The sequence below is a fragment of the Populus alba genome, chromosome 3 (genome assembly GCF_005239225.2).
Source record: "Populus alba chromosome 3, ASM523922v2, whole genome shotgun sequence".
Lineage (NCBI taxonomy): Eukaryota > Viridiplantae > Streptophyta > Magnoliopsida > Malpighiales > Salicaceae > Populus > Populus alba.
Genome location: NC_133286.1, coordinates 6680688 through 6702012, shown reverse-complemented (window position 1 = coordinate 6702012; position 21325 = coordinate 6680688). Strand labels below are relative to the sequence as shown.

Genomic DNA, 21325 nt, shown 5'->3' with positions numbered 1-21325 from the left:
ATTTCTTTACATTAGGCATATTTATCACTTTACACATATCTATTTATTACTATTTTTTTTTGTTCTTATCTCCATTCATTTATATTTTTTTCCTTTTTTTTCTTTATATTTTTTTTTTTGAAAAAAATTATTATTTTTTATTTTTTACATTTCAAATACCTATCACTCTACATGGTTTATTTACACCATTCTTTTTGTTTTTATCTTCATTATTTTTTTAATTTTATAATTTTTTCTTTGAACTTTTTTTTTATTGAAAATTATTATACAAAGTCTAAAAGAAATTGGTGTTTCATGGTAGCTATTGCAATATTATCCTATTTTTCTACTATATTAAAATTTAATTTGAGATTCTACATGTTTTTATTAACATGTATAATCTTCACTTTATTTAATTATATATAAGAATTGATTTTTTGATTCATTATTATATTGTTTTACTCGATGTCAAAAAAAAATATGAAAAAACATCTACATATTCATTTTTTGGCATAAGAAAAAATTATCTAACCATAGTGAGATGAGTTGAATAGACGTTTTAATAATTTTTTTTTGTATTTATTAGCATAAATAATTCTTGATTTATTTAATTAAAAACATGCATAGGTTTTTCGATTTACAATTATGATTATGATTATGATTATGATTTTTTGTCAAAAAATATGTTAAAAAAACATGTATATTCATTTTTTTGTAATTTTTTTTATTCAACTCATGATAAAGCTAGTAATTTACTATAATATTGATAGGTCTCAATCAGGCTAAGAATATTGTAGTGCAGATAGTATTCTCTTAGGGTGAGAATTAACCGCAAAGTGTTTATTGTAGAAATTAAACTACCCTTTACTGTTGTTGAAAGGGTTTAAATACAAAGAAGGAAATAACAACCACTCTTAATTCTGAGATCATATCTCTAAGAATTAGGACACGATCACATTATTGAAAATCAAATACTAACTGCAAATCAAATACTAACTGCTAGACCTATTCTTAAGCAAGCATGCTTTGTGGACATGACTAACAACTTAGACAAAGTCTTTGGCAATCATAACTTTTCCCTGCATGTTTCCTGCACATGAAAGTTTACGTGACAGCTTCTTTCTGCATGTCTCCTGCACATGAAGTTGTCTTTTAAGTGACAGCATCTTAGTCCAAATACTTTGGGTTCTTCACTGCAACTCTGACGGATCTTCTTGGTTTATCAAATATAAAGAGATGTAAATTCAGAACTAGGGTAGTGGTAATTTACACCTTCTAAGATTTTATCACAACATGAGGACACTCTTTTTATATTACTAATTCACTATATTTATATAATTAAATCTTTATTGACTTATTAGTATTCTAATCGCCTAGTGACAGAACTGCGCGGGCCTCCTCCAGATTCATTTCAACTTTTTATCTATATCTACTTTACAAGCATTCAGCTATATATAATAGATAATACACAGTTAACCAACTATAGTACTATCATTTTCAAATGTACTACTACTACGTTCTTTCTCTAATCATCATCATTTAATAATTTCCGTTATAACTTAGCTTTTAGGAAGTATAATGCAGATGATGTCGTTAAAGATAATGTAATATATGTCAGTCAATAAGTTGCGCGGCTGTTGTCTCCATCGAACAAAGTGAAAATGAAATAAACTCCATACAATATAGGCATAGTTTGTTTCCCTACGTTAAAGAGGGGGGGGGTATAGACACTCGAAGCAATACCACATAACAAATAGAAAGTTAACCTTGTTTCTAACATTTGAAGGAATAAGCAAATTTTGGTAAGTAGGTAGGTAATCAATTCTTGCTTATGTCTAATTAGAATTAAAAACACAAGTACAACACGATAATTTAAGGCACACATTTTATAAACTTTTCATGATTGAATTAATCATATTAAAAATTACGATGATCAAGTTAGAATATATATATATATATATATATATATATATTAATTTTTTTATTGCATTTATTGCTACTAATAAACAAAAAAAATCAGTGTGACACAAAATCAATATGTTTATTTATTATGTTTTAGTTACGTTATTTAGGTGGACAATTTTTATCTCTTCTAGCGGTCTTTCTCTCTCCCTTCTCTCTCTTTTTTATATTTTAAAAAACCCTAGCCATTATTTTATAAAATAGTTCTCCTTTAAATAAACAGTTTACATTTAAGCACTTCACTAACTATTTTTCTAAAAAAAAAAAATTAATAATCTTGCATGAAATCTTCAAGCTTTGACTTAGAGGAGCTAAATTTCTGAAATAAAAACTTGGATGTCAGTTTGGATGCTTCTGGATGTAATTTGGACTCGTTTATTCACAAAACCTGTTTGATAGCATAATTTATTTGTCATCTTAGAAACCTTATATCTCCCTCATATAAGATTTTTTTTGCTGGAATTTGGTACTTTGATAGGTCTTTGAGTTAGAACTCTAAAAAAATTTATTTGCATCAAATGGACTTCTGTAACTCAAGATATTCAAGTTAAAATGAACGAAGGTCAACATTGGTAGATTGTAAAAGTTGACTTTGAAGGCTGCGATTTCCATGCTCTCTTTATTTTATTTTATTGCCTTAGATTTCCAGAAAGCTATGAATTAGCTTTTTAATTCCACTTAGAATCACTTCATTCGACTTCTAGAAGCTCATGCACTGCACAAAACATTGATTGAAGGTCAAATATGCCAATTACCTCAAATTTACTCTTTGCATCTGTCATCCAAAAGTGCATTCAAAACATAAAACAAAGAATATCAAGGTATTTTATCTATAAAAAAATAAGCAAAAAACACTATTGAAATGCGGATAAAACTATCAAATAATATGCTTGCATTAATACGTTATTGACTTTACTTTTTCAAAAACCATTTGTGGATGATAGCATGCCATTCATCCTATTAGCAATTAAGAAAAACAAGGGCTAATATGTGCATGCCCTTTTCAAATGGGCCAGACCTGTTGGCTTTTTTATTTTTAATTTTCTAATTGACAATATTTTTAATATGATTTTTAAATATTTTTTTTAAATTTATATTTAAATTATTACCCCTTCATACTGATTTTTTTTATTTAGCATTTTTTAAATAGTAGTTATTTTTTTTCTAAGTATTTTTGTGTGTATTTAACTTTTTAAATAATGATTATTCATATTTTTTATATATGTTTTATATAAATGAAATTTAATTATTTTTTAATTATTTTTGGATAATATTTATATTATGCATAACCTTAAATAATATATTTTTTATTTTATTCAATCAATTTCAAATGTATGTCTATTTCTATTATTATTTGATTAAATAAAAAAAATTAATTTTGATAAACAAAATCATTAAAGTCAAATATCTTTATTTATATTTGTCTCTTGATTTTTCCAGTTTCATCTTTATTTATCGTTAACAGTTTTTTCATTTATTAAAATATATGATTTCTGATTTATTTAATTAGATGCATGCATAACTTTTTTATTTACATTTAGGATTACCTGATGTAAGAAAACACATTAGAAAAGTATGCATAATAAAATTTGTTGGAAAAAACAATTGACCTGAGACGGAGTGCTTGTTAAATAGCTAGTTATAATTATAAGAAAAACTAAATGGTGTGGGTGATTTACTATGCAAAAATGTAGTGCAAATCCCATCACAAAAACCGTGGACTCATTATTCACAGTGTTTTTCTTTTTTTGTCCCCCCCCCCTCCTCCTCGATTTTATAAGAACAAATTCTAGAATAATTTGGTTATGGGAAGGTGAGATTGAAAAACATGGGATTAAAGTGAAAAAAAAAAAAAAGAAGAAAAAAATGGGTGGATTTGTTTAAACTTTAGGGTGAAACAATCATTTTTTTCCTTAAAAACAAAACCAAAAAACATGTTATTAGGGATGATTCAATAATTTTTTGTTATTGTCAAATTTAAAGGGGGAAATTACATCTTTTTCTTTTTTATAATGCATAATGAAATAACTATTATACCCTTAGATTAATTTTTTAAAAAAGCTTATGTTCAGGGGCTTTTTCATCTTTTTTATTTTTAAAGAATAGTAAAATGACTTATATGCCCTTGAGAGTGGGTTTTCTATAGCTTATGTTTAGGGTTATTTTTTGTATTTGCACTATGGTTTTTTATTGTTGTTACTAATAGGTTGTTTTAACGACAATTATGTAATATAATATATACAAATATTATTAAAAAAAAGTTGCTGACGTGTGGATGGCCTCGTGTTTGTTGAGTAGTGCATGTGAGGTTGTTCAATGGTTAAAAAACACCTTCCATAGAGATTTTTGAAACATCTTGACATCACCGCTGCAATAAGGCAATGCGTGTGGCCAACAATTGTCTGGATTGACGTCAGTGATCTCTCTCTCTCTCTCTCTTCTCCTCAATTTTCATGTCCACCCCTTTAAAATTTTAAAGTAGCCCTTCAATTTTTTAATTCATTTGATTTGGTTCATGTTCTTTTGATTACTAATTTTTTTATTTGAATAATTATAAAATTAGAATTATTTTTCAATTTCATCCCCTTTAATTTTTCTCATATTTCAAATTTGATCCATATTCTTTTGATTGCTATTTATTTTGTTTAAGATAATTTTTAAAAATTCATTTTTTTAAAATTTCATCATCCTTAGGTTTCTTTGCCAATATAATTTGATCATCATTCTTCTGATTGTTATTTTTTTTTCACTTTGGAATTATTTTAAATTAATTTTTTTCGATTTCATCCTTCAAAATTAATTTTTTTTGGAATTGAGCTTTTTTTTTAATTTCATCCTTCAACTCATCTCAGATCTAAGATTTCATAAGTTGCGAGTTTTGAAGATTAACCTAGTTTTAAAAAGGTGCGCCTGAATTGTCCCCCCGCTCACCTTTTTAAGCTCATTGTTTTCCTGTTTTAGGCTTTAGCATTTATTTAATTGGAAATTAAGCTTCATTATTTTTATTTATTTGCTTTCTATAGAAAATTTCATTAATTTTGAAAATGACGTGAGTTTTCTTGGTTCTTTTTATTTATCATTCTTTGTTGAATTTATTTTGAAACAAATTTTAAATTGATTTTTTTTATCATTCAATATTAGATTGATTTTTTTAAGTTTCATCATTGAACATGAGTTGTTTTATAGTTGAGCTTCATAGTTTTTATTCATTTCATTTTCATTAATGACTTTTTTCCACTTTTTTATTGGCACGTGATTAAATAAAATATTTATTTTAAGAAAAGAGCTACTAAATAATTCCAAGTACATAACTAGCATTATGAGATCAAATATTTTAATTTTAATTATCTCTTGATTAAATATCAATTTAATTAGTTAAATGTGCAAATAAGTATTTGGATTTATGATAAAGAATTTTTTTTATATCTAAAATCACTTTGAAAAAAAACATTTATATATTTTTTTTAATTAAAAAATTATACAATCCACACGAATTCATAGTCGTATAGCTAGTAGTATTCTAAAAAAGGATAACATATACACGAAAGAAAATCCGAAAAGGTAATTGAGGTTGTTAAAGCAATAATATTGGAACAAGTGAGTGTGTGAGAGCCGCGAGAGGCTCAAATCTTATGAAAGACTGCACCCGCAAAATGATGATGATATTTAAAAAAAAAAAAAAAACAAGATGGTACTCTTAGGGGCCGTTTGGGATTGAGGTATGACCTGCTTTTCAAAAAAATTCAAACTTTTTTTTTTTTTTGCTAAAATTGAGTTCGGTTTGTACTTTCTGGATCGTTTTGATGTGCTGATATCAAAAATATTGATAGAGACAGCGTGACAGGGGAGGGGGGAATTGGAAATCCATGATCTCCAATTCCATTATTGAATAATGACAATAACGTAATGGGAGAAGATAACGAGTGGATGATGGCCCCCTCCACCAAATGATTTGCTAGATCCTTTCTTGCCTCGGTGTGTAAACGTAATCTGTTTTTCTTTTATTTTCTGGCTACGAAACGACGTCTAATTTCCCACTTCAAACTGGGAGTGCGTGACATGTGTCGGCTTCCCAACTCACCAAACGACAACTAAAGATATCACACACACACGCGCACACACTCTAACCAATTCGTAGGTGGGCATGATCCCATAACATGACAAAAATGTGCTCCAATGCTAAGCTCGAGTGCTATTACGAACCCGTGGGGTAAAATCATTAATCATCCTAATTCTGGTTCTTTACTTTTGATTCTTTGGAGGACGTATCATTGAAATGAATATATCCCGCGAGGCGAAAAGAACGAACATCAATGTAATAGTTGTTAACATTAATAATAGTACTACTAGGGTTATCACAATAGTTTGTTGTAGTAAAATATCTATGCTGGTTAAAACTAATATTTATATTTTATTTGTACCAGTACTCATCGATAATAATATGTAATATCATGCTAGGAAGAATGTCACATCCTACAAAACTCACCTTTATTGCCTAGCATTAGTTTTATTTTATTATAAAAGTCCGAATTCTAGATTTGTTCAGATAAAGCAACACTGATAATACCATTTTAGTTGAGTAGTCTCTCCCATCGAGGACCCAAGATAATGTGTTAATTAGTAAGTTGTCCAAAACACGTACCTCATTTCTTGTATGCTCGCAAGCAAGTTGCTCCTTCCCAAATCCATTCCTCAACTATTTGCTTCATGCAGCTAGATCCCTCATCATGAAGCTCGCTGCCTAAGCTAAGGCGGTAAAACAATTGATATGCTCCATGGACATTCTTATAACTACATTTAAAATATCCAATACACACACGTAATGGATCGGAATTAGATTGCTTATTATGTGAATTAGTTAAAGTACAATTGTCTAAAAGAGATAGCCAAGGAAACAGGTAATGGCAAAACCTGGGTTCCGGCAAGGGATCGAGACCGTGTCTTCCTTGAATTAACATATCCTAGTCGCCCACATGACCTCGCAAGAGAATGAACGCCCGAAAAATCATAGTTCAGTGCCATGCTCAAGGTTGATTCATTGGGAAAATGAAATATGAGAATAAAATCACATATAAAATTGAATTAATTGAGCGCACACACATGAAAAGTTATATATATATATCATGGGTGCACTCGAAAAGTTATATTTGAAATTAACGATGACGAAAGAATTATAATGTATCACACACTCTTGAGATGTGGCTGACCGCCCTAATGCAATATAGCTGTTGAATGAGGTGGCTTTGATATTTATCGCAATATATTGTACAAGCTTATCGCCAAAACATAATAGTAAAAGATTTTGGAGGCATTAAAGCTTAATTTATTTATCAAGCCATCCCTTAGTGCATTCACTAAGGTATTAAATTAATAAGATTCACTTCACTACAAAGGTGATATTTGAATATGTAGATATCCGAGAGTCTAAGTGCACGTCATTCTCATCTAATCAATAGCTCTTCCACTATGACAAACCTACTTGTTGAACTAATTATATTAGAATATGAAATTATTTCATTCAGTATATAAGGAGGATGTACAAATAATATGCATCTTTTTGATAGATGAAGTTTCAACCTTTCTTCTCCAGGACCCTAATTTTCTGTTGGTCAAAATCTACTTTTTGTCATCCTCTATAAAAATGAAACGAAAAATATTCGCCATCAAGGAGAAAAATAAAAAGGGAACACATAAATACCTGAAGAAAAAGAAAAAGAAAAAAGAGAGGAGATGAAGAGATTCTCAATGGAAATTGCATTATCACAGGTGGCAAACTGAATAAATGAGTTAACTTGGGGTTGGATGCCCAGAAAAGAAGAATATTATTAATCCACCAAATAATTAATTAAAGAGCTTGAGAAAATAGATTTGAAAGAACAAAGACGTGAATACGTGGAAAAGGAATAGAACACTAATGGAAGCAAAACACTCATGCTTGTGATTGTATAAAATATAGGCAAGTTGGGAGTAGAAAGAGCACTAGAATATGATGCGCACCCAGAGCAAAGCAGGCAAGAGACTCGAAGCTTCAATAAAGTAAAAAAAGCTAGCTCCATGCGGACCCATACACTCTGATCTTAGTGCTCCGATAATAAATGTATTTTTTTTCGGGATAAATTGGAATCCGATTTGATTCTATCAAAAGCAAGGTTAGGTTAGAACCCTGAAGTAAAAGTCTTTGCCATCCATTTTTATAGTATTATTGAGCATAACTCTAAATTAAACTATTAAATTAAGTTGAAATTTTACCAAAAAATTACAAAGGTATTTTTATAAGTTGATATAAAATTTGAAGTAAATTGGAGTTTAGAAAAGCTTTGTGTTATAAATTTATTGAATTTTGTTATTTATATTATTTTAACTTGTGGACTTTCTATTTAACAAGGATCCTTTTCCTACAAGAATATAATAGCTTGTTTTGTGAATTTCCTAGTTAACAAGGATATTTAATGGGTTTGCAACATAATTTTCAAGTATGGCAATGATTCATTAATATAATCATTTTTTATAAGGATTTCTTATTCATTCCTAGCTATATAATGAAAGAAGGCTAATAATACTAATGACATATTGGTTTCTAGAATCATCGGATAACATTATAGGATATAAATAAGTATTATATCAAACTTGTATTGTTTTTCTTTTTCTCTTCTCACAACATCATATAAAATTAACTTATGAGTCTTATTTTTATTATTTCAGCTATAACCTAAAGCTTGTATGAGCTTAATTAATATTTTATTTTCAGCTAGGAATCCATGACTTGTTTGGATTAGGGTTTGGGCTTACTAGTATAGGTTTTGAGTCAGTTTTATAAGTGGGTCAATTTAACTCATAAGGGTTAATCTATCACGGTTAATTTTTTAGAAGTACTAAAAACTCTTGTAAGCCTAAATTTCAGAAAATGTTTTGGTTAATAATAATTCTAAAATTTTTAGTTTAACATGCAAGAGAGATTCTTACATTCTTCAGTTCTAGAATGAATTAAATCTAATTTATCAAAGATTAACTGGCTTTGTGGAGTCATTAACTTCATTTTAATAGTGTCGATGCTTTGAGAAAGGTTTCCATTATATCACACCCAATCAAATTTTTTTTGGCTTTTCAGGATCAGATCTTAATCTTTATTGTGGGTTACGTAACCATGTATTCATGAGTTCCAAAACGTGTTTGTCTACTATTTATTTTGACCACATCAGTTTGTTTCTGTTATATTTGGGTTATTTATGAGCCAAATAAGTGTCTTTATTAATTTTTGCTCCTGTTTTATTTTGCGTTCTCGTTTTGTCCACAATTCGTATGAATTTGCGTTAGTACTTGTGAAATCATAATCATAGTTATATTTGTTTATTTTTTAGCCGTTGACTTTGGTTCGTTGATTTTCAATTCCGAAATAACCACAAGAAGGTGAGCCACGAGGTAAATGACGTTATTATTACCCAGTTTTGACCCCACAAATAAAATCAAAAAGAAAAAAATAGAAAAAAAAATCCAAAATATAAAAGGATATACATATTTGATTCGCTGGTCACTAGGAAATTAGGAGGGAATATACAAAAAAATCTTGCCTATAAAATGGTGAAGTATTCTCACACAAAAAGGAGGAGAACAAAACAATAAAAAAACTAAAAACTCATGGCGCCACAAATAGTTTCCATCTTGAAACCAAAACTCACAGCTGAAGATTGTTCTTTACAACCCCTCAATTTTTAATATGAAGAGACTAAACCCAGAAGCTCACACCTCTTCACCATAGTGCCAGCCTTTATACACTTCACCACAACTCACAACCATCATGAGTAGCCCTCTACTATGCAAAACCTTCACCTCACGATGTTCTCCTCTCATCTATTGATTTAGTACTTAAAAAGTGCATGTTTATCAAGGTTTTATATCATCATTTTGCATTTGAAGTATCAATAACTCCTTAACTAAAAGCATGTTTTATAATAACAAGTTTGATACTATAAGATACCATAATTTATGGTAAAATGTTCATCTTAAATGCAGGCCTATCACATAAATAAAAGGATTGAATGATGAGTTTAAGTATTGAAAGTGAAAGGACAAAGAGATGGCCAAACTTAGAAAAAGAGATGCTGGTGCAGTCCAAACTGAACCATGCTCGGGTAAATGGATTCATATCTAGAGCTCTAGATCTCGGATTTAGGTCTATTTTATATGGATGGAAAGGTAAGAAAAAGGCCTACAACTTTCATGAGGAGCCCAAGATTTACAAAGGCTGTTTTGAAGTCCAAATTGAAGGAACAACGAAGAAGTCCGAAGTTGTCCTGCAGCCCAAACACTATTTAGTGTTCAGCCCATATCTTGAGTTCTAGAAGTCCAAATGACCTCATCTTTTTTTTGTTGGAAAGCTGAGACAATTTCCTAGAACATTCCTGAGGATTATGGGCAAATTATGATGTTAGCAATGACGTATTGTTCAGACAAGAAGATAAGGATTGTCACCAAGTCAAGATGTGGCCACCCACTCATCAATTAGTCAACAAATCAATTAGTTCCAAATTTTGGCCTATAAAAGGAGGCACTTACCATGTATTGAGGCATCTTGGTTTCCAGATCAAGATCATTGCTCTTGCTTCTCTCTTTGTATTGCTTATGTTTTGCCTTTCATTAATATCAAGTTTATGCACTTCATTTCCTTTCCTTACTTAGTTTAACTTCTTTCTCATTTATGTTCTTATCTTGTTCATTTATGTTTCTTTCTTTCATTATGTTTAGCTAAGTTAATTATGTCAAGGTGAAAAGGGTACCACTAATGTGTGTAAGAATAAGTATAATATAAACTTAACATGGACCTTAGCGTTGGATACTAACATGTTTTATATTTGTTTATCTTGTTCACTTTTAATGCTTTGCTTGGTTAAATGGTTAATCTAGATTTATGTTGTATAACACTTGTACAAACAAATACTTGGTACTTTCATAGCCATACTGTTATGGTATAACCGACACCTGAGCTATGAAAGGAACTTGATTTGTTGTTAACATAAGTTATAATCATGAATGCCTGCCAACATTTTACAAGTATTAGCTTTATTCGAATAAGATAACTAATGTAATCATGTTAACAAACTTATAATCTTGATGGAACCTCCTTATGTGTGGTTTCTAATTGAATAATAAGAGTTTATACTATACTTGTTTGAGTACCATTAGTGGATCCTCTAACCTTAACATTTATTTTTATCGTTGTTTAATCCTTAATAATAGATAATTTACATTAATCTTTCATCTTAAAGTTCTCATTAATTTCTTCATCTTCTTCTTCTTTTATTACTACTACTACTAGTAGTATTATTATTACTATTATATTATTATTATTATTATATTATTATTATTTAATTTACATTTCTGTTTTATATTTAATATAATATATCTCTTTGATCTTTTCATAAACCGGTATATAGGCTGGAAACCTGTGACCTGATCTTTTAGATCATTCTCAGGTGTAACAACACCACGTACTGAGTTATTATTATTATTATTATTGTTATTATTGTTGCTGTTGTCTTGTTATTTATAATTTTATACAATTAACTCTGTTGGTTCGACCCCGGTCTTGGGCTGGGTTATTTATTACTTCGAACACTCCTGCACTTGGGAGAAGATATCAAGCTTTTGGTCGTGTCATCTATGCATCCAAATTCACCACAAATTGACCCACCATAATCACAGACCACATTCCCCCAATAGCAGGCACTAGCTCCTCAACATCATAGTAGCCTCCCCTAGTAACAAATTCGATAACGCCAGCTCTAGCAGCATCGTTGTTGTGAATACCATCGCCAACAACTTCTTCTCTATCTCCAACTGTGAACCAATGACCCATTAACAAGCCACCGAACTGGCCCTCCCCACACACACGATTCTCCACCTACAGTAGCGAATGAAATGACCATTTGAAGGAAAAAATAGTGAGAGAGAAGCATATCTAAATAAGAGAAAAGAAAGAAAAGAACTGAAGTTTTTTGTGTTTGTTTCTTGCTTTGACACGGTTCCCTTTTGTTACACCACCGATATAGGAGCTACTCAATCCATGCATCACATACTTGTTCAAGATGATAGATTGTCACCTACACACTTTACTAGTGGCGACACAACATGTAAGACTCATGTATCGCCATTGTTCTGATGGTCCTAGAATCCTCCAATGTTGCTTCCTGAGTTTTTAGCAATCTCTCCAATTTTTCCAACCCTTCGGGAGGACCATTTAGCAAATTTTGAATTTTAGTGTCTGTTTTAAATTATTTTTAAAATTTAAATTTTTGGTGGTTTTTAAACTTGGGTGTAATTTTTGGTGAGTAATTTGTAAAAAAATGGGTGTGCATGTGTTTTGCATTTTATTTTATTGTGTTAAATAATTGTTAAAAAAAAGGGAAAAAGAAAATTTAATTTAATCTAATGTTTTGATTGCATATGACTAAAAATTATGATTTATCCTTATTGCATATGACCCAATCCTTACAAAAAAATATATTTATTTATTAAAAATAGAAAAATGTTTTAGCATTGTTTGTTTTAAGATTTTTTTTTTTGTATTTCTCTACATTTTTTGTGAATTTACAACAAGTTTATAAAATTCCTTAAAGGATTTGGCCAATATTTAATAACCCTAAGTTTTCTCTTTTTCTTCTTTCTCTGAAAAAATTAATTGTTAACATTCTGTTTAAATGTTGGACCTACATGTAATGGCTTGAACTTATTAAATATCAGAAGTTGACTAGAAAATTCTATTTTTTTTTAATATTCACCAAATTTTAATTAGGAGATTTTTCACCAATAATATACGAATTATAGGAAACACTTTTTGCCTTTTAGGATTAGGTGAACTCTGTCAGGACACCAATATGGATTTCTTTGTATACGGATTTATCTAGGCACATGAGCCCATATTAAATTCAAAATGCTACTTTTATTCATGAGTGTATATCATTTCTTCTAAGCCATATATGTACTACCAATTAGGAATCCATTAACACATTTAAACAACATCTAGACCACACAATATAGTTTTATCTTTAAAGTAAGTGTATGCTAGGTGCTAATACATTTTCTAGTCATAACCAATCCCTTACCTTGGAATTTTGATAAGACCAGTCCACCTGGGTCTCCTAGTGACCCTAAACCAAACAACTAGGTGGCAACTTCTTGATCTTGTCGTGTCGTGCATGCAGCATGTGATGAAATGATGAACTCTAATAAGGACTTCTATTGTTTTACAGTATTGGACTAGGCTTTTTGTATTTATGTGGTTTATGTGATTTGATATGTTTAAATATTTGCATTTGGCTTACTTATTTTTAACTTTATCTATGTTATTTAGCATGTTTTATCCTGCTAATGGATATGGATGAATGTCTTCATGTATCACTAGTCTATTTATGATATATCACTTTGGAAAATGCTCACACATGGAAACTCCATTAGGTAATGGGAAGTAAACAACTACCTTATGATTTCTAGTCAAGGTTTAAGTTTGTGAAACCATTTGATTCTTTGTTAAGTGCTTGGACTGGTAAAATGATTGATATACATACCATCCCACTACCTATTGAGCCCCTATATTACCTTCACGAGGGTAATCATTGGGATAGTAAGAGACCCTTTTTTGAGACTAGATACTACTTACCTTGATGTCTTATGTAAAAAGACATAGAAAACCTACCTGTAAGATGTATATTCCACAATCAAACACTATTGCATTAAGACATGCTCAACCCTAAAAAACATAAATTTCAAAGATTTAGGGATGATAAAATGACTAGTATTAAAAAGATGGCTTATGTTGAATACAAGTTGGATTTGAATCCTTATAGCTGTTAAAAGGGGATTGCCTAATACAAGATAATGGTAAATTGCCATCCATCAAAATTGTGAGTTACTTCAAAAATGACTTGAAAGGAGCTCATTTCACATATGAAAAGCCTGCATGAGGATGCGTTTTTTGAAAAAAAAAAGGAGGATAATGGAAATCACAATGGTGTTTATGCAAAATTCAACAATTAAGGCCTTGATGCATTTTTGGAACCTTGCTTAGTACCGGTGCTTCACTTTGAGGAATGTAGACATGTGTCCTAATTTGGAAGAGTACATTTTATTAACCAAATTCCTTGAAATCTATACAAAGTCTACTTCAACCAAAAGCGCAATAAAAGTGCTAATTGAATTGTCCAAATTGATCAAAGTTCTAGATGGATTAAGATATTAGTGAAAATTGTTAGTGGCTTAAAGCAAAAGATGATCAAAGAGGAGTTTGAAGGAGGAAGAATGACTCTATATATGTTGAAGAAAAGGAAAAAAAAAAAAAACTTGCTTTAAGAATCTTTCAAGTTGATGTTATTTCCAAACCTCACTGGAATAATCAGTTTAAAGGCGGCTGTAATTTTTGTTACATATGAAAACACTCAAATAAATCCCATTATGGTGATACTAGCAGAAATTATCTTAATGGTCAACCATTATAGAAGGGTTGGCAAAGGATCAATGAGATGTTATGAACAATTGTTGTGCATATGACTGATTAGCCATATAAAAACCAAGAAGCCGATATTTAACAACTTCTAGTGGTTTAGTCAAAGACCATTAGAGATAGTTAAAGAAGAGGAGTGAAAAGACTTGAGCGAGGAAAACTAGAAAGTAAAATTACAAGGAATCCCGCAAGGAGAAGTGAAGTGGAGAAATCTATTTGATTGATGAATTTGATGGTTTGAGAGATCCAATTACTAGTGAAAATTATCTAAAGTGGAGAAATCTATTGCTAATCACCATCCCCATAACTTTTGGATTTTCAGTCGAGACTTTGCAGGTTGATAAACCAACTAAAAGAAAGAGGATTAACAATAAGGAAAAGTTGAGAGAGTAACTAGAAAAGCTTTAAATAGAGGTGGGCACCAGTAAAGCCCTTAGGATATCCCTTGAGGAGCAACTCCTCACGGAAGAGAAATTAAGAAAGTTTGTAGAGCAATAGTTGGAGTTAAAGGACAAGAAGATCATGTCCTTAGAGAAGCAATTGAAAAATGAAATGGCAGCTAGAAACCGAGCCGAGGAAGAACGAAAAGAGTTGGGAACACATTAGATGCAAACCATTACTAAGCTAGAGGCTTTAAAATCCAATTTAAATGATTGCTAATAAAGGGTTGATATATCCTTAAGGACCCAAGCTGAGTGATTATTACTTAAAAGTGTATTTTTATCAAGGTTTTATATCATTATTTTGCACTTGAAGTATCAATAACTCCTTAACTAAAGCATGTTTTATAATAACATACCTAATAATATAAGATACCTTTAATTTATGGTAAATGTTCATCTTAAATGCAAGCCTATCACATAAATGAAAGGATTGATTGATGAGTTTAAGTATTGAAATTGAAAGGACAAAGAGAAAGCCAAACTTAGAAAAGAGCTGTTGGTGCAGTCCAAACTGGAATACTGTTCGGTAATTAGGTCATATCTCAAGTTCTAGATGTCCAAATGAACCTCAACTGTTTGGACAGATTTGGTAAGACATAGGCTACAACTTTCATTTGGAGTCTAAGATTTAAAAATGCAGTTTTTCAAGTCCAAATTATAGCAACAACAGAGAAAGTTCGAATATGTCCTACAGCCTAGAAACTGTTCAGTGTTTCAGTCCATATCTCGAGTTTCTAGAAGTCCAAATGACCTCAATGTTTTTTCCTGGAAAGATAAAGACAATTTCCTATATACTTTCATGAGTACAGGTGGTTCCAATTGTGATGTTAGCAATGACGTTTTATTCAGACAAGAAGATAAGGATTTTCACCAAGTCAAGAGTTGGCCACCCACTCAACAATTAGTCATCAAATCAATAGTTCCAAATTTTGGCCTATAAAAAGAGGCATTTGCCATGTATTTAGGGGCTTGGTTGTTCAAATCAAGAACTTGATCAAGAAAATGTTACACTTATGGAGTAAGAATAAGTATGGTGTAAACTCAACATGGACCTTAATGTTTAATATCAACATGTCTTATCTTTTTATCTTACTAATTCTTAATACCTTGCTTGTTAAATGGTTAATCTATATTTGTGTTGTATAACACTTGATACAATAAATGCTTGGCACTCTCATAGCCCAACCGTATGGTATTATCTACACATGTGCTATGAAAGGAACTTGATTTGTTGTTAACATAAGTTAGCATCATGAATTCCTCACAATATTTAAAAATTTTGGTGTTATGTAAATAAGATAATTAATATGATCATGTTAATAATTTATAATGAGCTATTAATGACAATCATCTTATTGGAACCTCCTTTGTGTGTGGTTTCCAGTTGAGTAATAAGAGTTTATACTATACTTGTTTGAAATACCATTAGTGGATTCTCTAACTTTGACATTTGTTTTTATAATTGTTTAACCCTTACATTAATCTTCCATCTCAAAGTTTCTCATCAACTTCTTCTTCTTTATTATTATTATTACTACTAAAATTATTACTATTATTATTATTGTTGTTGTTGTATTATTGTTATTTATAATTTATACAATTAACCCCCCTGTGGTTTGACCTTAGTCTTGCCGGGTTATTTATTACTTCGACACTCCTGCACTTGGGAGAAAACATCAATCTTTTGGTTGTGTCAAGTTCTTAGCGCTGTTGCCGGGGAGGCAAATTCTTGTACAAATTATAGTTTTTATTTTATTTTCACTTTTCACTTTTCACTTTTCTTGTATCTAACTTTGTTTCTTTTTCTTTTGTTTTCTTCTTCCTTTTGTTCTTTTTCTACATGTACATGAGTGTTTCGTCACGTACATTAAGTGGTAGACTTTGTAGGGTATCCTCATCATTTTTAGAAACTATGGTCGAAGAAGATAACCAGTCCCTTCATAATGAGAATAATGAAAATAACCGAGTTAAAACACTTAGAGACCACATGAATCATATAAGAACAAGTGCACCCTCATGCATAGTTTTCCCTCCTGATGCATCTCATTTTAATTTTAAGCCAGACATTATTCAACTTTTACCTTCTTTTCATGGCTGAAATCTAGAAAATCCGTACTTGCATTTGAGAGAATTTAAAGAAGTCTGTAACACCTATAATGACTTAAATTGTAGCATGAATACCATTAGATTAAAGCTTTTTCCTTTTTCATTAAAAGATAAAGTTAAAACATGGCTCCAAATCTTATGTCATGATTCATTCGTGCTTGTGATGAAATGCAACAACAATGTTTTAAGAAATTTTTTCCATCTCACAAAACCAACTCTTTCAAAAGACAAATCACCACTTTCACTCAAAAACCAGGTGAAACATTGTACCAATGTTGGGATAGGTATCGAGACTTGCTTAATACTTGCCCTCATTATGGTTTTGAAACATGGAGATTGGTTTTCAAAATTTTTATGAAGGGTTAACACCCTAAAGATAGGCAAATGGTTGAATTGATGTGCAATGGAACTTTTGAAGATAAAGACCCTGATAAAGCAATGGAGTACCTAGACTTGCTAGCTGAAAATGTGCAAAATTAGGACACTACAGGCAGGCACTTATGAGGCACCAAGTAAAACCCAACCTCATACATCTAGTGGAGGTATGTATAACCTTAGGGAAGATCATGACCTCCAAGCCAAGTTTGCATCATTAGCTAGAAAAGTCGAGGTACTAGAATTGAAAAAGAGTGGTCAATTAAAATCTGTTCAAGACGTTGTGTGTCAAATCTGTGAAATAAATGAACATGCAACCAATGATTGTCCAACGTTACCTTTTTTCAAGGAATGCCTCCATGAACAAGCCCATGCTTTAAACAGTTCCTAAAAACCCAATCATAACCCATTCTCGCAAACATACAACCCTGGTTGGAGAAACCATCCAAATTTAAATTGGAAGAGTGATAATAATAATACACAAACTTCACAGCCACCATTTTAAGCACACTATAATTTTTAAATTCTAATAGATATGCACCTCCTTATGCTCCACCTCCTAGAAGAAATCTTGAGGAAACATTGCATGCATTCATTGAAAAGCAAGAGGCAATCAAAACTCAACTTGCTCATTGGAGATGAATATTTTCAACATTTGCAAGCAACCGGAGATGATAATGATTTACAAGAAGTGGACTTTATTAAAAAATTAGTTCATGGTCAATTTCAAACCACTTCCAGTGAAACTGAGATTAATGAACCCGACGAGTTGCAAATGGTCTATTTTCAGGAAGAAGCAAAGGCATGTAATTGGAGATCATAAATTGAAGAATTGCCACCATGATCAATTGAGTCCATACCTTCAAGTGTTCAACCACCAAAACCTGATTTGAAGTCGTTACCATTCAATCTCAAATACTCATTTTTGGGAGAAAATGAAACTTTTCCGGTAATAATCTCTTCCAAACTTAATGCACATCAAGAAGGTAAGTTATTACAAACTTTGAAAATGCACAAAAATGCATTAGGATGGACCATAGCTGACATAAAAGGAATTAGTCCTTTAATTTGCACACATATGATTTATTTGGAGGAAAATGCTAAACGCTCTAGAGAAATGCAATGAAGACTTAATCCTAATATGAAAGAAGTGAAAAATGAAGTCATTAAGCTTCTAGATAATGGAATCATTTATCTTATTTCTGACAGCAAATGGGTATGTCCTACCCAAGTTATACCCAAAAAGTCTAGGGTCACTGAGATAACAAATGAGAAAAATGAGTTAATTCCAACTCGGATTATTACTGGTTGGCGCATGTGCATTGACTATAGGAAACTTAATTCAATGACTAGGAAAGATCATTTCCCTTTACCTTTCATGGATCAAATCCTAGAAAGAGTTACAGGTCATGAATTTTATTATTTCTTAGATGGCTATTCAGGTTACAACCAAATTGAAATTGCATTGGAAGATCAAGAGAAGACTATTTTCACATGACCATTTGGTACTTTTGCATATTGAAGAATGCCTTTTGGATTATGTAATGCACCAACCACATTTCAAAGATGCATGCTTAGCATATTCAGTGATATGGTTGAACGTTTCCTTGAGATTTTTATGGATGATTTTTCTATTTTTGGTGATTCATTTGATGATTGTTTAACTAACTTAGAAAAGGTTTTGAACAGGTGTGAAGAGAAGAATCTTATACTAAATTGGGAAAAATGTCACTTTATGGTAACAAATGGCATTGTACTTGGTCACATTGTTTCAACGAAAGGAATTGAGGTTGACAAATCTAAAATCGAGTTAATTGCTAACTTGCCAACACCAAAATCTATTAAAGATGTTAGATCATTCTTAGGACATGCTGGTTTTTACAGAAGGTTCATCAAAGATTTTAGTGTAATATATAACCCATTGTGTAGCCTTCTAACAAAGGAAAATGTTTTTGAATGGACTGAACAATATGAAAAAGCCTTTGTTAAACTTAAAAGCTTGTTTACTTCTGCTCCTGTCATTCAACCTCCTGATTGGTCACTACCTTTTGAAATAATGTGTGACGCTGGTGATTATGCCGTGGGTGTTGTCTTGGGACAAAGAAAAGATAAGAAACCTTATGTGATTTACTATGCAAGTAAAACTTTAAATAGTGCTCAAATAATTACACTACTACTGAAAAGGAATTACTTGCAATAGTATTTGCATGTGACAAGTTCAGATCTTATCTTGTTGGCTCACCTATTGTCGTTTTTAGTGATCATGTAGCTTTGAAATATATTTTTTTTAAAAAGGATTCTAAGGCTAGATTGGTACGATGGATTTTGTTACTTCAAGAATTTAATATCACAATCAAAGACAAGAAAGGTACCGAAAATGTTGTCGCAGATCATTTGTCAAGATTGACAATCGATTCGAGATCTGACAACACACCAATCAATGACTACTTTTTGGATGAATCTTTATTTTATGTCTCTACAATGCCTTGGTTTGCTAATATTGTTAATTTTCTTGTTTCAGGACAATTGCCAGCTCATTGGAGTACCCAAGACAAAAGAAGTCTTGAACGAAGTGAAGAACTTTTATTGGGATGACCCTTATTTATTCAAATATTGTCATGATCAAAAATTTCAAAGATGCATTCCTGACAATGAGGTAAGTAGTGTCATTAAATTTTGTTATTCTGAGGCCTGTAGAGGTCATTTCTCATCAAGAAAGACAACTGCAAAAATCTTACAAAGTGGATTTTACTGGCCCACCATGTTCAAGGACTCACATGCATTCTGCAAGACTTGTGAAAATTGTCAAAAGTTGGGATCTATTTCAAAACATCACATGATGCCTTTAAATCCTATTCTTGTCATTGAGATCTTTGATTGTTGGGGTATAGATTTCATAGGTCCATTTCCTCCATCATTTAGTTTCTTGTACATATCAGTCGCAGTAGATTATGTTTCAAAATGGATAGAGGCAATTTCAAGTCGAAACAATGATCACAAAACGGTGATAAAGTTTTTGAAAGAAAACATTTTAAGTCGATTTGGAATCCCTCGAGCCATGATAAGTGATGGTAGAACACATTTCTACAACAAGCCATTTGAGTCTTTAATGAAGAAATATGAAATCACACACAAAGTTTCCACCCCTTATCACCCTTAGACGAGTGGACAGGTAGAACTTGCTAATAGGGAAATCAAACAGATCTTGGAGAAAACGGTGAACCCTAATCGGAAAGACTAGTCTTTAAGACTTAATGATGCACTTTGAGCTTATCGAACTGCTTATAAAACATCATTAGGTATGTCACCTTATAGACTAGTCTATTGAAAACCTTGTCACTTGCCTGTGGAACTTGAACATAAAGCTTATTAGGCTATTAAAGCTTTCAATTCAAACCTTGATGATGTTAGTCAGTTGCAAAAATTACAAATAAATGAGCTTGAGGAAATAAGAAATGATGCATATGAAAATTCAAGAATTCATAAAGCAAGAATCAAATAGTTTCATGACAAGAAAATACTGAGAAAAACATTCAATGTTGGTCAAAAGGTTTTGCTTTATAATTCTCGACTCCATTTATTTCCTAGAAAACTAAGATCAAGATGGAGCAATTTTTTTATTGTGAAACATGTGTATCCATATGGAGCCTGTGATATCGACAATATTTTCAAGGTAAATGGACATCGTTTGAAAGTTTACTTTGATAATTTTTCAGTTGAACATGACTCTATTGATTGGGTGATCCTGTATAGTCTCTCTCACCCCAGTCAAATGGTGGATAACAGTACTCTGTGACTCTTAAGTCGGTTCTTTTAGTTTCCAATGATAACTGATATATGTGTATATATTTGTGCAATTCTTTGTTCTTTCTCCTTTCTTTGAATCTCTCCTCCAATTCTCATTTGAAAATGGACACTACTATTGAAAAATTAAAAAAGTATTTTCCCGCTCTGCCTCAGAATACGA

At 31.2% G+C, this 21325-nt stretch overlaps 1 pseudogene; it reads left to right on the top strand.

Annotated features, from left to right (window-relative positions):
* LOC118031067 (uncharacterized) overlaps nucleotides 1-20626 on the top strand; it is a 53601-nt pseudogene extending 32975 nt beyond the window's left edge.
* Nucleotides 20627-21325: the final 699 nt, after the last annotated feature.